This window comes from Thermobia domestica, chromosome 17 (genome assembly GCF_964235325.1).
Source record: "Thermobia domestica chromosome 17, izTheDome1.hap1.1, whole genome shotgun sequence".
In the NCBI taxonomy this organism is placed as follows: Eukaryota; Metazoa; Arthropoda; class Insecta; order Zygentoma; family Lepismatidae; genus Thermobia; species Thermobia domestica.
The window spans coordinates 94,592,610-94,607,933 of record NC_137470.1 but is presented as its reverse complement, the minus strand read 5'-3'; the positions used below and the strand labels follow the sequence as shown (position 1 = coordinate 94,607,933).

The window sequence follows — 15,324 nt, the reverse complement described above, 5'->3', positions numbered from 1 at the left end:
TGGTGGATTCCGCGTATTCCTTGTGACGCTCATTGAAGTAGCAGTAGCAAGCGTCAGCCTGGTCCTATATGGGAAGAATTGAACACTAATGCTTGAAACCGAAATGCACGCATTCTGTATAAGTCTACTTTAGTGAGTGGAGAGTACTACCGAGTTCAATGTGGCAATAGGCAGCAGGAATATGACACGAAGACGTCATTTGAATGCGTTTACCAAGGGTCACATTATCGGACACTTGGAAAAAGGTGGCACACAGGCAACAGTAGCACAAGCCAACAATGTGCCACAAAGTATCATGTTCATTTTGTGGAGACAGTTTAATGACACAAGATATGTCAGGCCATCCACATGTTGGCAACCCCACAACAGGACAGATATCTGACTGTAACAGCACGTCGCAATTGAACTATGCCTACAGGACAATTGCCATTTTCAACCGCTTCAGGGATGATAGTGTGTCGCTAAACTGTGTACCGGAGACTGGGTGCTAGTGGTCTGTATGCTCAAGACCAGCAACATGCGTTCCACCGTGGTTCCACTGCACAAAAGAATCCAATTACAGTGGTGTCAGGAACGCTGGTGGACACAATGAATGAAGCCACGTGCTGTTCCCAGATGAATGCCGATACAGTTCCCAGAGCGATTCCAATCGTACACCGATCGGACGCAAACAAAGAGTCCCCTTTCATTCCATGAATATTGTGGAAAATTATCGGTATGAAGGTAGTGACGTAGTGGTCTGCACAGGCATTATGGTGATGGCCATACAGACCTGAACATCTTCGGTGTAGGATTCAGCACTGGCTAGAAGTACAGAGACGAGGGTCTACATACCTATGTGCAACTTTTCGGGGCACAGTCGGCCTACCGTTTCTTCTTATGGTTGAAAATGCCCATTCTCATCGTAATAGCCTAGTGGACGACTACCTAGCTACGGATAATGTCCAATGCAACGAGTAGCCAGCGCAATTTTCCGGCCTAAATCCGATTAAACATGCTTGGAAGAGACTAGAAAGACATGTTGGATGCCGATAGGTGCCCGCCAGAACACACGGGGAGCTCTACACTTCTCTTCATGAGGAGTGAAGTCAGCTACCCAAGAGTTTCTAAACAAGGTAATCTTCAACATGGAGCGTCGGTGCCAGACATGTGTGGCTATTAGGGGTAACTATATCCCATCTTAACCCACTAATGCGTCTGACAGTGTTTTTGTGGTATATAAGTTCTGGTCCATTTTTTCGTTTGCGTTGTGCAGCCCACTGGCATGGTTCTTGTGGTACATGAGTTCTGGTGTGGTTGCCTGCTCCGTGTAGAGTATAGTATGGTGTCTTGATTTAGTAGTATGGTGACTATCTTTGGTGCGATTCATTTATGTTATTTCTATCCTATGCCCTTGAATATTCATTATGCTTAAGTTTTGGACACCAGTGTATTTAGTAGAGTGCTTTATAAAAAGATATATTTCAGGAACTAAAGTTGAATTATATCTTCAAAGGTGATTTTATGATGCGAATTATTTCTTACATTATGTTTCCCTTTTATTTTACATAATATCAATAAATTCGTCTTGTTGACTAAAACAGCTTTTACTGTCAGGTCAATTCATACAAAATGTTGAAGTAATGTCACACAGTTATATTCAAAAGTTATTTTCGGAATGACAATTCTTACGTATTTGAAATATCAAATTCAAATTATTTTTCTTTTAATAACGTTAGTTTCATTTATTTTTGGTACTTCAAGGACTTGTGTAATCTATTATTTACCTACCATAGTTATTTGTAGAAGAGTAAAAAAAAAATATGTTTTTTTGACTATACTCTGAGGATCTTCGTTGTTATATTTATCTTTTTTTCCTAATATTTGTTTCGGAGAGTGAAGATTCGCTCGAAATTTCATACTATTCTTTGCAAAGAAATAAAAATGTCATATTTCTTCTGATACAAAGACATATAATACCATGAATGAATTTCATACCATTTTCAAACTAGATGAGGATAGTTTATATAGGAAATATTTAAATTTTCCTGATGCCTTTTGTAAATTGTATAGTTGTAAAATTAAGTCCTAACATTTTTCTGCTTATTTTCAAGTTTATTATGTGGTGGAATACCTGATAAAAGTTTCTACTTCACAAAACTATTAGTACTGTTTCATAGTACTTACAACAGAAAAGCTAGCCTTCTATATTCTATTTATGTAGAAGTATGCAATATAAATATTTTAAAAAAAAAGATTTTTAAGATAGCAGTGTATAAGGCGACGCAAAATGAAAACTATATATTGAGAAAAATATTTGATGAAAAAAGAGATACAGAGAGAAAAAAAAACAGATAAATGAAGAAAGTAACACTGAGAGACTGCGCACTAGGTATACGTCGCATTGACATATTTAAGACAAAATAGACTCTGATTACTTTGGAAATACGTGTACGGATATTTATATTTATATATAAAGGGTACTCGGAAGCTATCTGGTCAAATTGTGAGAAGGGATACAGGCCACCAAATAAAATAACTGATATAAGAATTTATTGCCATAGACTTTGGGTCCAGAAATGCCACGTTTAACTGCTAGTAGCGAACACAAATGGGAAGAGTGAAATGAAAGACAAGCCACGGACGATATAATAAACTTTTTGTTTCGTTCTGTTTTTGTAACAGGTGCTTTAAAAGCGGCCATCAATACAAACACAAGCTTCAAATCTTCGGCGCATGTGTACCCGTACATGTTCAAAACAGTTAGTATGTCTTGAACTTCCCCAGCTATAGCAGTGAGTCTGTCGACGACATCTTGCTCGAAGTTAATGGGGGCATTGCACCTGGTGCTCTTCAGGTGCCCCCACATAAAGAAATCCAAACATGACAGATCAGATGATTGTGGTTGTCAGGGAACAAGACCTCTTCGATCAATTCAGCAATACGGATAGGTTAGTTCCGACATCAGTGTGAAGGTGCACTATCATGACGAAAGGAGATTTGTTGGGGAATAAACTCAGGAATATTTGCCAGCAATTCGGGTAAGGTCTCTTGTAGTAAGATACCATAGGTTTGCCTGTTCAAGCGACGAGGAAGTATGTACAAACTAATCTAATAATCGTGCACCATCTCTGACCACACTTTGATCGAGAATCTTTATTGGTAGGCATGTGGTCATGTATCATGTGGATTTCCAGCACTGAATCATAAGCATTGCTACTGCTGAACAGACTCTTCCGTATGAATGTAGGTTTATCTGTAAGTAATATGTATAAAGGGAAGTCAGGCTGTATGGCAGTCTCTTGCAAATGACAACGGATGAAGTGTTCACGGTGAGAATAATCTTCCACTCTCAAATTCTGCACTCGCTGTAAATAGAATGGGTGCATTCTGTCGTAATGCAGAATCTCGCATACGAGTAAATGTTTCAGACTCAGGCTATGGGCGTAACTCTCGTGGTTGTGAGTGAATATTTTTCAACAGCATCTAAAACATTTTCTTCACTCGAGGAACTCTGGTCATTAGTGGCCGGTTCTTATCCCGTCTGCTAGTATCAAAGAATCCACTTTCACAAAGCTGCCGCCGGACACGTTTGAATCTGTGGTAATTCGTCAGTTGTTTGTTCAGGAAGTGTTCTCCTTCAAACATTGAGCAGCTCCATTGTCGTGTGCTGCCTCACACATCTGATGGATGTCTGCATGCTCACATTAGTGTATTGATGCATGCTGCAGAAGTTCCTAGCTGACATTAACGCCTCACGCCACTGCCAGCGATTATCGCCTCACTTCCCCAGTGCCATCTATCATTATTTAAATGAAGCGTTTCCGCGATTCTGTTAGTGGTCGCTTGTTTGAGCATCTGTAAAAATAGGACTAAATAAAAGGTTTGTTACATTGCATGTGGCCTGGCTTTGATTTCACGTTACCCATCTGTTTTCGTCACCAGCGGTTAAACGCAGTATTTATGACAGTAAATGTTCATTTTGGTGCCCTCTCTTACCCCTTACAATTTGTTCAGGTAGCTTTCAAATATCTTGTGTAGAGCTCTTGTTGGAAAACCTGTGGGAAAGGGACTTTTAACTAGAACAAGAAGAAAATACATGAATAATGTAAATCAAGGTCATAGGAAGGTGAATAACCATCATGACAATTTATATTGCACGGAATAGAACCCAATGACGAAGTTTCGTTTCTATGGTGGTGAATTATTTGCTTCTTAAGTCATGGATTTAGAAATATGATGGGAGAATATAGTACCACTCTCAACATTCATATTTCTTTAAATAAGTTCATAGTATTTCGTAAGTACGAAGAACGCCAATATTTAAGAATTATATGTATATATTTTTCATTAGTATCAACAAATGATGCATCCTATGTTATGTACCCTCTGGAGTGCTCTGAGATATGAGTACTTTTTGAACTCTAGACATGCTCTGTCACGACAGCCACTTTATGACGTCAACTTTCCTCAAGTTGGAGGAAGACTACAAATCCTTTGCACACTGTATCAACTAAAAGGGTCACAGATATGGGATGCATTGGCCTGACCGTGAACCTTCATTCTAATTCATCTCACAAGTGTTCGATAGGATTCAGTTTAAAGTTTTGCTGTGTCAAATACTGGTCACTTCCAAATACCATTGCGTACTAACTATTTTGTATCGTCGTTGAACTAACAATTGTTTATAGCATAAAATTCCACCTCGTTTGAAATATTTCATTACCTAGAATGTTACAGCATATCTCTGCTGTAACTATGTCATAAGCATCAACCAATAATATGATCTACACGAGAAGAAGCAATCCCACGCTAGAATTCCATCTCCACTTTATTTCATAGTTGACATGATGCACTTTCAGCAAACATTATCCTGAGAGACGCCATATTCTCACACGTCTATTACAGCGAAAAAGTTGATACCTGAATTCGTCACTTCAAATGAGTTATTTTGAGTGTTTTGCTGTTCAGAACTGATGCTGTAAACATAATCAGGAACGCTACACTTAACCCTGCACTGTCTATCATTTTATTTGTTCTGTGTATCTTTCTCCTGATTAGATATTGCAGTGTGCATATCACTCGTATCTCTAAGAAAAAATTTACTCGTTTGACGTGGGGAATGTCTAAATACTTTTTAACCATTTAGTGTATAACACTTATGAATAGTATATTAGAATTATTTTCGCAGTTTTTCATATTGCATAGCTTCTAAAATAGAATTTTAAGGTGTAATTTCTTCTGTGAGTTATTGTGGCATGTAAGTTAACACGATGTTACATGATATAACACAATAATTTTGTAAGTTGTGATATTATGCAACGAGTCAGTACTAAAATGTTTTATATTTTTTATTAAGTACTCATCAGAGGTAGTGAAGCTTAAAGCGGTGGAAATAAATGAAATAGCATAAATAAATAAATAAATAAAGTTTTACCTCCAACATTCTCTCAAACTAATATCTGGAAAACATATTACTTAATGCATCTAACACAGTTTTATATTTATTTATTTTAATACAATTACCTTTCCGTACACGAAAAATAATTTCTTAAGTAATTCCTAGGTATGGTCTATCATGAACTGACTTAATATCTGAACGTCGGAAATTTATTAATAGCATACCCAACTGCTGGTAGAATATAGTACTCAGCTTATCCTTCGTCATATGTATAACATAAAATGCTTCTGACGATACTGGCAAGAACTTGGAAAATTGTACAATTCCATGCATGTTTGAATGTAGAAAAAATAATCCGTAAGCTCTCAAATTGAACATTCTAGCTAACTCTTAAAACTGGATATTTGAGGAAACTGTTGTGTGCGTGTGTGTGTATACAACATGAAAGTTTTAACACGACGATGCTTAATTGATTTATCTTAGTGAGCTATAAAATACATTTGCGAAAACAAGTATAACTCTTTACCATTTCGGTGGTACAATGGATGGAAATAACTTTGAGTTTATTGTATGTCTTAACTCGAAGTCGTTTTCCTGTCCGTTTCCGCCCTAGACTTCAAAAATTTACAAACATTGTATTGTCTTAACAGCCTGACTTACCAAGAATAATACATTTACAATTTTTGTTTTGCTTGTTTCTTATAAGTGAAAGGAGATAATGGAATGCAACTTACCACCATCATACATAATGTTATTCTACAACTGAAAATATGAACCTGAAGAATTTTCAGTGTTGCCATCCATAGAAGTTACAGTATTGCCAGAATAACATTTCCTCCAAAATCTAAGTTAAGGCAGCGACTAGAGGAATGAACTCAACTGCACTTGATTACGTAACATGTTGTTTTGGAGTCCTGTGAACTACTTTTTAAATAATAGTTGTACTTTGTTTGTAATAAACAAAATAGTTTTAACATACAGTTATTAAATAATAATATTATTTAAAAAATAGATACGTAATCAAATGCAGTTGTGCTCGTTCCTCTTGTCGCTGTCTTAACTTAGATTTTGGGGGATATGTTATTCTGCCAACACTGTAATTTCTATGGAAATTCTTCGGGTTCATATTTTCTGTTGTAGAATAATTATATATAATTGTGGTAAGTTGCATTTCATTATTTCCTTTCACTTATGAAAAACAAGCAAAGGAAAAATTGTATTTTTTATTTGTAGTATGTCAGGCTGTTAATGTGTCTTCATCTCACTTGACACATACTTGAATTACTTAAAAAATATAAAGCGCAAATGATTTCATGGATCACCAATTTCTTTTATTATTTCTAGCATGACTTAAAATTACTATTGTGTTCATAATTGGATATGTTGTTTCTTCTAGCATACCCAAATGGAAAACGAATTAAATTAGAGAGTTACTTACAGACAGTTACTGCCAGAGTTATTTAAAGTATTTTCTTCTGTTACTATGTGATGTATTTTATGTTGAAGAGTCTTGTACTAGTACTAGTTTCAAATTTATGTTAAGCATAATGAGCTAATATGCTGGGAATGTATTATATTAACACTTATTTTCTGATGCACAGACAAAGGTAAAATATGTATTTGTTTGCAAAGATTTTATTTTATTTTGTTTTAAAAACAAAGAAGGAGATAATTCAACTCGCAAGAAACACGACTGAAAAGTTCTGAAACAGATTCTAGGAGAAAATATATGCTACAATAAGAGATGAATAAGTAATAGATGAATGAATAAATAAGAGATATGTAAGGTTAAGGTATGACTTAGAGAGTATGGGAAATAAAAGGAGGAAAAAATATATAAGATTACTCATAAGAAAATGGATAACCTTGTTCGAATTGGATTGCGATGTGGTAAGATAGGTGGCTTTTGTTTCTTCAAAAATAATTATCAGAGTTTCGCGAACCACATTATTTTTAATTTTGAAAATGAACCGGTATAATGTGTAGGCTAAAGGAGACGGTGATGGCGAGAAATGAATGAAACGGTAGAATGAAGAAAGTGAGAGGAAACAAGAGAACCTCAGGAAAACCCACGAACATGGTGTTTGTCCACCACAAAGCCTACTTGGCGCGAGCTAGAATCGAACCAGAAATCCTACGCACCAGAGGTGAACGCTCTACCACTGTGCCACTGTGGCCCATTTAATGTTTTAAACAACGGATTATTTTTAACCAGCTCTAGTGTAGTCAAGTTTTTTTTTTTTTTTTTTAAGACATTTGAATTCCTCCAAATCGGCAGCAAACTAATGTTTATTAAGTACAGAGTCGAGATTAAGTCTAATAGTAATTAGTCTGTTGTCAGAATCAGTAACTTTATTTTAATATCCATAGTGTTCTGTGGATATTTTCAGTTGAGAGTTGTAAGGCAAATTTGTAGCTCTTGTTGCAAATCTTAATATTTATGCTAAAATAAGCATCATGTGACTGAATATTTTTCTTACTTACGTAAATGAACGATTTATTCATATGAAAGTTCAGTAATAATAATAGCATAGGAAATGATATCTTATATGTACAGAATTACATATACGAAGTTTCTTTACTTAACCTAGAAATGCTTCAAGTTCAGTCCTCCACCCACACCCTGCGAAAGTTAAATTTGGGGCAACGCTTTTGGTCAGTGAGAAGAAAGGAAATTCGTTGTCTTTCTTGTATGTGACGTGCTTTGTAAGATATTAAGACATGTAATAATCTAAATTGTTCAAATGATCTGAAATATTCATTAAGAACATCATTTAAAATTACAAAGGAATGAATATTTTTGATACCTCCGAGCGAAAGCTCCTGCTGTTGAAGTTATTTCCTTCTTTTTATTGAATTAATTGGTGAATGTGTTCTCATTTTTAATGTCTGTTAGCAACATATACTTAATTATGCTCACTTTCTTTTTCAGAATCATGTCTTTGTTGTTTTCATATTTTCTATAAATACTAATAAATTATATTGTTCCATGTTTAGCTGAAAGATCTTTACAGGTATTATCTTTTGTAGTATCTACATGTTCACCCAGTGTTTAACTACTACTGACAAGGCTATTTATCATTGGATTGACTAACTTTAATATGTAATAATGTACCTTAGCATGTATTCATTCACAGGATGGTTGTTTTACCTATATAAGATGAAAAAAGAGAGAGTTTAAGTTATCAAAAAGATACAAAACCAAACTAAAGTATTGGATTGAGTTAATTTATTTTATGTAATTTTTTAAATTACATCAGCAAGAATGGAGAACAATATAATTGCAGAAAATGCAGAGGACATTTTTAATAAATGTTAGTTGCTTTATGTTTCTTTACGATTAGTTTCCATTTTAAATAAACACATTTCCTTTCATTTATTCATTAATTACATATTTAGATTACATGTAATTCTTAATTTCCTTTCCATCTTGCTGGCTGGTTATTGAGTGGTCTGAGCTTCTTCGCCCTATAATTCATATAGATCATAGATCCATCTTCTGCCTAGGAAATATACAGGATGTTTCAAAACAACTCCGACAACGTTTGGGAGGTGATTCCTGACACTAAGATAAGACGAAAAGTATAGGCTAACCTGGGTGCACAAATGCTTCCTTTCGGAGTTATAGACTGCCGAAAACATGGAAAACTGAACTTTAAAGGTCCATAGCTCCAAAACTACGGGACCTACCGTAGTCGGGTGAAGACTACTTAGGAATTAATATGTGCGCTATTTTTAAAAAATTCATGTTTCAGAATTCTAAGGTACTCACGCAACAATTTTTATAGAGGCACTTTGGCTCGGGCATATAATTTGAAATACTCACCAACTACGTCTATAAAAATTGTTGCGGAAGTACCGCAAGATTTTGAAACATGGATATTTGGATAGGACACATACTAGTTACTAAATAAAGTTTTGACCCGACTACGGTAAGTTCTTTAACATTGGAGCTATGAACCTTTAAAGTTAATTTTCTTTGTTTTCGGCAGCCTGTAACTCCGAAACGAAGCATTTGTGCACCCAGGTTAGCCTATACTTTTTGTCTCATCTTGGTGTCAGGATTCACCTGCCAAACGTTGTCGGTGTTGTTTTGAAACACCTTGTATATTTGTTGTTTTACAACTTGCTGCATCATTTGACTTCAGTTCTGGATATCTTTCTTAGTCTATCGCCACAACCATCGGTGCTTTTTTAACAACATGCCGTAATGTAATGAATACTTCAATTTGCAATATAATATACATGCGAACTTACATTTTATTTCAATTTTACTTATAGTTGTATTAAAAATGAAGTATACGAGATATTATTGAAAGAAGTACGCGCAATATGTAAGACTTCTTTAAATTAAAAATAAAAAATATAATTCTGTATAGATTTAGTAGTAACAGTAGATCATGAAATGAATTCAAGTATGCTGATAGAACAAAATCGTAATTCTTCATCCAAAAATTTATACAGATTACAAGACTACCATGCTTTAGTTCTGAGAATGTAAATAGTTACTTTTTTAAATGAACATTTCTGTTACTTTGTTACTTTTTCAAATCTTTTATTTGGTTACATTGCAGTAGCCTTCATTGATATCATTCAGAAGGTTCAACAAATTCCACCAAAATGATTCTGAAAAGTTTAGAAACATGTTACAGCAAGTCATCCTTAAAAGAGAAAAGATTAACATTGTTTTTAGAGTTTATTCGTACTAAGCACGAAAAATAAGAAAAATGTACATTTAAAATGGAACGACTAAGAAATTGTTTGATATAGCGTTACGGCATTACTTTACGAAAGAGATGGGTTTGTTAGATAGTAAGAAAACTGGCATTTGTTTCTTATTTGTTTTTCATTAATCATAGTCATTCCTTCGTTTGAGGTTTCTCAACTCACCCTTTTGCCAAAACACTCAATTCTGTGGTAAAGAGCCTATCCGGTTTGCTATAAGGACAAGACTGTGTCACATGATCAGGTCAGAAGTCACGTTGCGTGCTAAATCGTGTCTGGAGATTCCAAATCCAGATGTGATTACATATATATATATCAAGCACTTAACCTTCGCATGGAGCATCCTGGGTAATTCGAAGAAGATGCATATTCTTTATCATTATTATTAATTTTACTCGAACAACTTGACTTTTGACAATGTTCTATTCATATTTACCTTACGTACTATACATCATTTTTAAGCCCTTCATTATGTCTTTGCAATAAGCTTTCAATTAGCGATCTCATTATAGTTTTTGAGATATCTGGACTACTCTATTTTATTTTATTTTATTTTACTTGCCATTGACTTTAATATTCATGCTTCATGTTCCATCCATTTTAGGACAATTTGCTTTTAGAATTAGAATCTGCATAGTCTCTTCTACATTTGAGCTGAATTTCAGCCATCTCCCCCAGTCTGTTCCATTGCAACCGGATAGGCTCTTTTACACATAACTCCCTATCCAACACTGTTCTGCAATATATCGTCTTTAAATTTGTATGAATTATTAGATCTTTACTTGATAGACTATTTGAGAGACTGGTTAACTTACACTCCATCAGCAAACTATCATGTTAGATTAGTTTGGTAAGCAAGAGAAACAGCAAACCCATATCGTAGACCAGAATACATTGCAACGAACGCACTTTACGTATTTTATGTGGTGATATCCTCTGCTTTTACACAACATAGCTTCATATAATTCGATATCATTTTATATAGGTATCAAAATTATATTAAAGAGAGACATTTAAGTCATTCAAGGCAAGGTCGAAAGAACCATCCTGCAAACTATTCGTATTTGAATACAGAACTTTCCTATTTCTTTGCTGTCCATTGTTGTTCATAACTAACGTTCTTTGGAATGTGTTTCAGCATAGCATCAAACTTCCTTCCTACCGTTTAATGGCTCTCTCTGTTATTTACCATTCAAATGTAGTCCAATGTTGAATACTATAGTGGTAACAGACAGCCCACTATAGATGCTTTTAGTTCTGAATGCTATCAAATGAACGATTTTTTCTAGTTTTTGAACTTAATACTTGACTGGATCTATTGATTTTTTTTTTTTTTTTTTTTTTGTGACAAAATGCAATTAGGTGAATATCAGATGAAGTTTAAATCTTTTAAACACAGTAAAATTGACCTTTATGAAACTTTGTTAAAGAGAAAAAGATAAAATGCTGTACCTAATTAGTTAGGCCAGCTGAGACAGGTGAAAAGGTAAAGTAACAAAAACAAGAATTTTAGGAATGATTATATATATATATATATAAAAAAAAAAAAGTGATCAAAGGATTGCGATCTTGGCCAAGAATTAGTTTTTGGAGGAGGGGCCACAAAATTTTTGAACGGATCCTAATTAGAGTTTCCGTATTTTCTACGGAATAAGCACATCTTACTGAGTTAAGTGATAGTTCGGGTTTGGCTGCACTGTGGTTCTGCAGATGTAAGACCTACAAGAAATTTTTTGCCTGAAGTATGTTGAATCTTTTGATATTGAAAAAAAAAAAAAAAAAAAAAGACGAAGGTTGACGTATACCTATGGTACTGGAAATTAATCTTTCTTCCTAATTCATCCGGAAAAGAATAATTACATTATCAATATATAGTGGTGGTTCTTTTAAATAAAGTGATAACGTGTTCAACTGCCTTTTTTTGTTTAATTGATCATAAGGACAGTAGATTCCGGCATGCCTTGTGGAAATGCTTTACAAGATTTTTCACGTCAGACACATTGTAGTCCAATAATTATTTTCGGAGTGTCCTGTTCGTAATACTTTCTTGATGATAAATAATATTTATTTAAGGAATCGTCAAATAAATCGTTAAGCTTATTCTATAAAAATCTGCTCATAAATTACATACTCAGATTCTAACATTAAATTAAATCTTAAGCAGTTTATAAAAATACGGTTATTTGCGCACTTGTTTTACAGTTCAACGAAATTTGTGTATGTGAACTTTATTAAATAATTACTTAGTAATCATAACATATTGCAAAATAAGCAAATTAATCCTTAAGCTTCATATTTATAATATGAAATTATTGCTCACTCATAGAAAATATATCTAAGTTACTCCCAATTTCCAGTGATGAATTATATACACTCTTCTAATGGCTGCCGCGCTGAAAACATTTACCTTTTTTTTTTTTTCATCAAACAAAATTTTGTTTTGCAAGGACAGATTTGTTTACTAGACACGTGTTTGATGAAGTAAATTTTTGGAGTTAATTTTATTGCACAGTAAGATCTAGTGAAAAGACAAATAGATGACACTTCTATCTTTTCTAAAGTGTTTGAACATTTTATCAGGATAATTTTCCAATAGATTCTTGTAATTGTCAATTTTAGAATACGAGTTAAGCATATGATTTCTACTTCTGTGATAGAGGAGAAGATGGTAATTTGGGAAAGGGTTCAAATACTTTACTTGTTGTAAATTTCCATTCTTACTCGCTACTATATTCTTTCTTCGTCAAATTACCACGAAACTTTACTACTGTGCAATAGAAAAAATGTTGCAATCTGCTGAGAAACACCAAAATGGGAGGGATATTGAGTATTGAAAAAATTGGCAGATTACAAGTTTGGCTTATATTCTTTGTATAAGATACCATTACCGTAGGTATTCTGATATTATTACAGACCAAAACCATATTTACGAAGAAATTAAATGTCAACTTAATGCAGGGAATTCGTGTTATTATTCAGTTAAAAACCTTTGGTCGTCGCGGATTCTGTCGAAGAATTTGAAGCTTAAAATATATAAAACGATAATCATGCCTGTTGTGCTGTATGGTTGCGAAACATGATCGCTTACTTTGAGGGAAGAACGCAGACTGAAAGTGTTTGAGAACAAGATCCTGAGACGAACATTCGGACCCAAGAGGAACGGTAATGGTGAATGGTGGAAACTTCAGAACGAGGAAATACAGAATTTATATAGTTTGCCAAAAAATGTTAGGGGTCATCAAATCTAGGAGACTTAGGTGAGTAGGTCATGTAGCCAGGATGGAAGAAAGTAGGAGTGCGTTCAAAGTTATAACTGGAAATCCAATTGGAAAACGACCATTAGGAAGACCTAGGCGCAACTGGAGGATAATGTTAAGATGGATCTTGCAGAAATAGGAATACAAAGTAGAAACTGGATCCAGCTGGCTAAGTATAGAAGTTAATGGAGAGCTTTTTCTGAACGCGGCATTGAACCTCTGCGTTCAATAGGCCATAGAGTTAATTTATTCTGCCACTATTGATAGGTCACTTTCCGCGACAACTGAGAAGCTTCCATGTACCACTGTCTTCAGATAACCTTCTTGTCTTCACGTACTATTTTTCTCTTTTGATACCGTTCTACTGTAACCTCCTTCGTCCTCTCCCTCATTCCTTGCTTCATATCACCTAACGCAAGGTATGTTATTTGATATTACTCCATTTTATCATGAGAGAATGGGTATTGAAAATTAGATTTTTATTTGTAACGTAAATGCATATCAAGACCCAATTTTGTTAAATTGTTAAGAAACATGGTGAAGGCACTAACATGGAAATTTGAAACTGACACACAATCATAGTCAACGTCTTGCGAATAAAATCAGAAAAATAAACACACTGCTGAACAAGACTGCACTTATTTAATATAAAAACACATTTACACGTACTGTGTTTTAGGATATAACTTAGCACTTGTGGGTCATGTTACTAATGTTAGAAAGTTTGAAGACTCGCTATAGTATCATAAAACGTAATATTCACGGTATCTTTGACGGAAGAAACAAGGAAACGTGTTCCTTTCGAATATCTTGTATACGAAATGATGTTGGTCAAAGATAAAAGTACTTATGCATATAGAACAAATAAAGTAATAGGAAAGACAAATACAGATATTTATCAAAAGAATGGAAACATCGTAGATCGTAAAATGTAAAGTAGTAAAACTGTGGATATCCGTGCAGCTTGTGGCCATTGTTAGTGATGTTAACTCATCTATATAATGCATCAGGTGGGGTGAACAGAGGCACGTGTTGAAGCGAGTAGATAGTGCTGATACAAAATGGAAAATCTCTGTAACTTTCAAAGGGGCCAAGTTGTCGCAATGATCGGAAATGCGTAACATGATACGTGAGTCTTGTTTCACCTTATTTCTAAAAACAGGTGACGTTTATGTATGCCGGATGTTCCGAACTGTCCCATTCCTACCATGCAGCGCGACGGCGGTTCTATGATGCTGTGGGTCACAGCTTCCTGGTATTTTGTGGGTACTGTGATCACTCTGGCAGGACGCGTTACAAGCAGTGGTTATGTAAACATTTTAAGTGACAAGGTGCATCATATAGTCCAGGTATTGTTCTCGGCAAATGATGCGATTTTCCAAGATGGAAATGCAGCAGTTCACACTGCTGGAGGTGTTGAGGTGTGGTTTCTTGTATATCCAGATGAACTACAATGCTTCCTTTGACTTCCCCAATCCTTAGATCTTAACATTATTAAACACCTGTTATCATTTCTGGAGTTAACTTCCAAGCAGATATCCTTCTGTATCCTCGTTAACGTAACTGAGTGCTCCATTGCATGAGAAATGATATATTCCTTTGTAAACCATTCCTGAGTTATATGAATCCATTCCACAACGAATCAGCGCTGTTCTACCTGATAACAGAGGTCTCACGCCGTATTAATCAGATAAGTTGAATTTTCGTCAGGCATTTCCATTATTCTGATGACTGTCTATATATTATATCTCTTGAATAAGCAGTGACATTTAAGTATTGTGTAGACATAACAGTTCATATGTTTTAAAGTTAATAAGAATAATCATCTCATCCCTCATTGTCTTTACACCTCCGTAATCTCACAACTCTGTTTCAATTTCTTTGGTTTAAAGAAATCCTAGTCTTCTTTTGTCATCCTTATTTTCTTCAAAACATATCAACTTTCATGAAACTAGCAATACA

General features: G+C 34.7%; 1 protein-coding gene across 2 annotated transcripts in view; it reads left to right on the top strand.

Annotated features, from left to right (window-relative positions):
- ssp6 (PDZ domain-containing short spindle 6) overlaps nucleotides 1-15,324 on the top strand; it is a 622,397-nt gene that overhangs the window by 580,595 nt on the left and 26,478 nt on the right. The window lies entirely within an intron of this gene.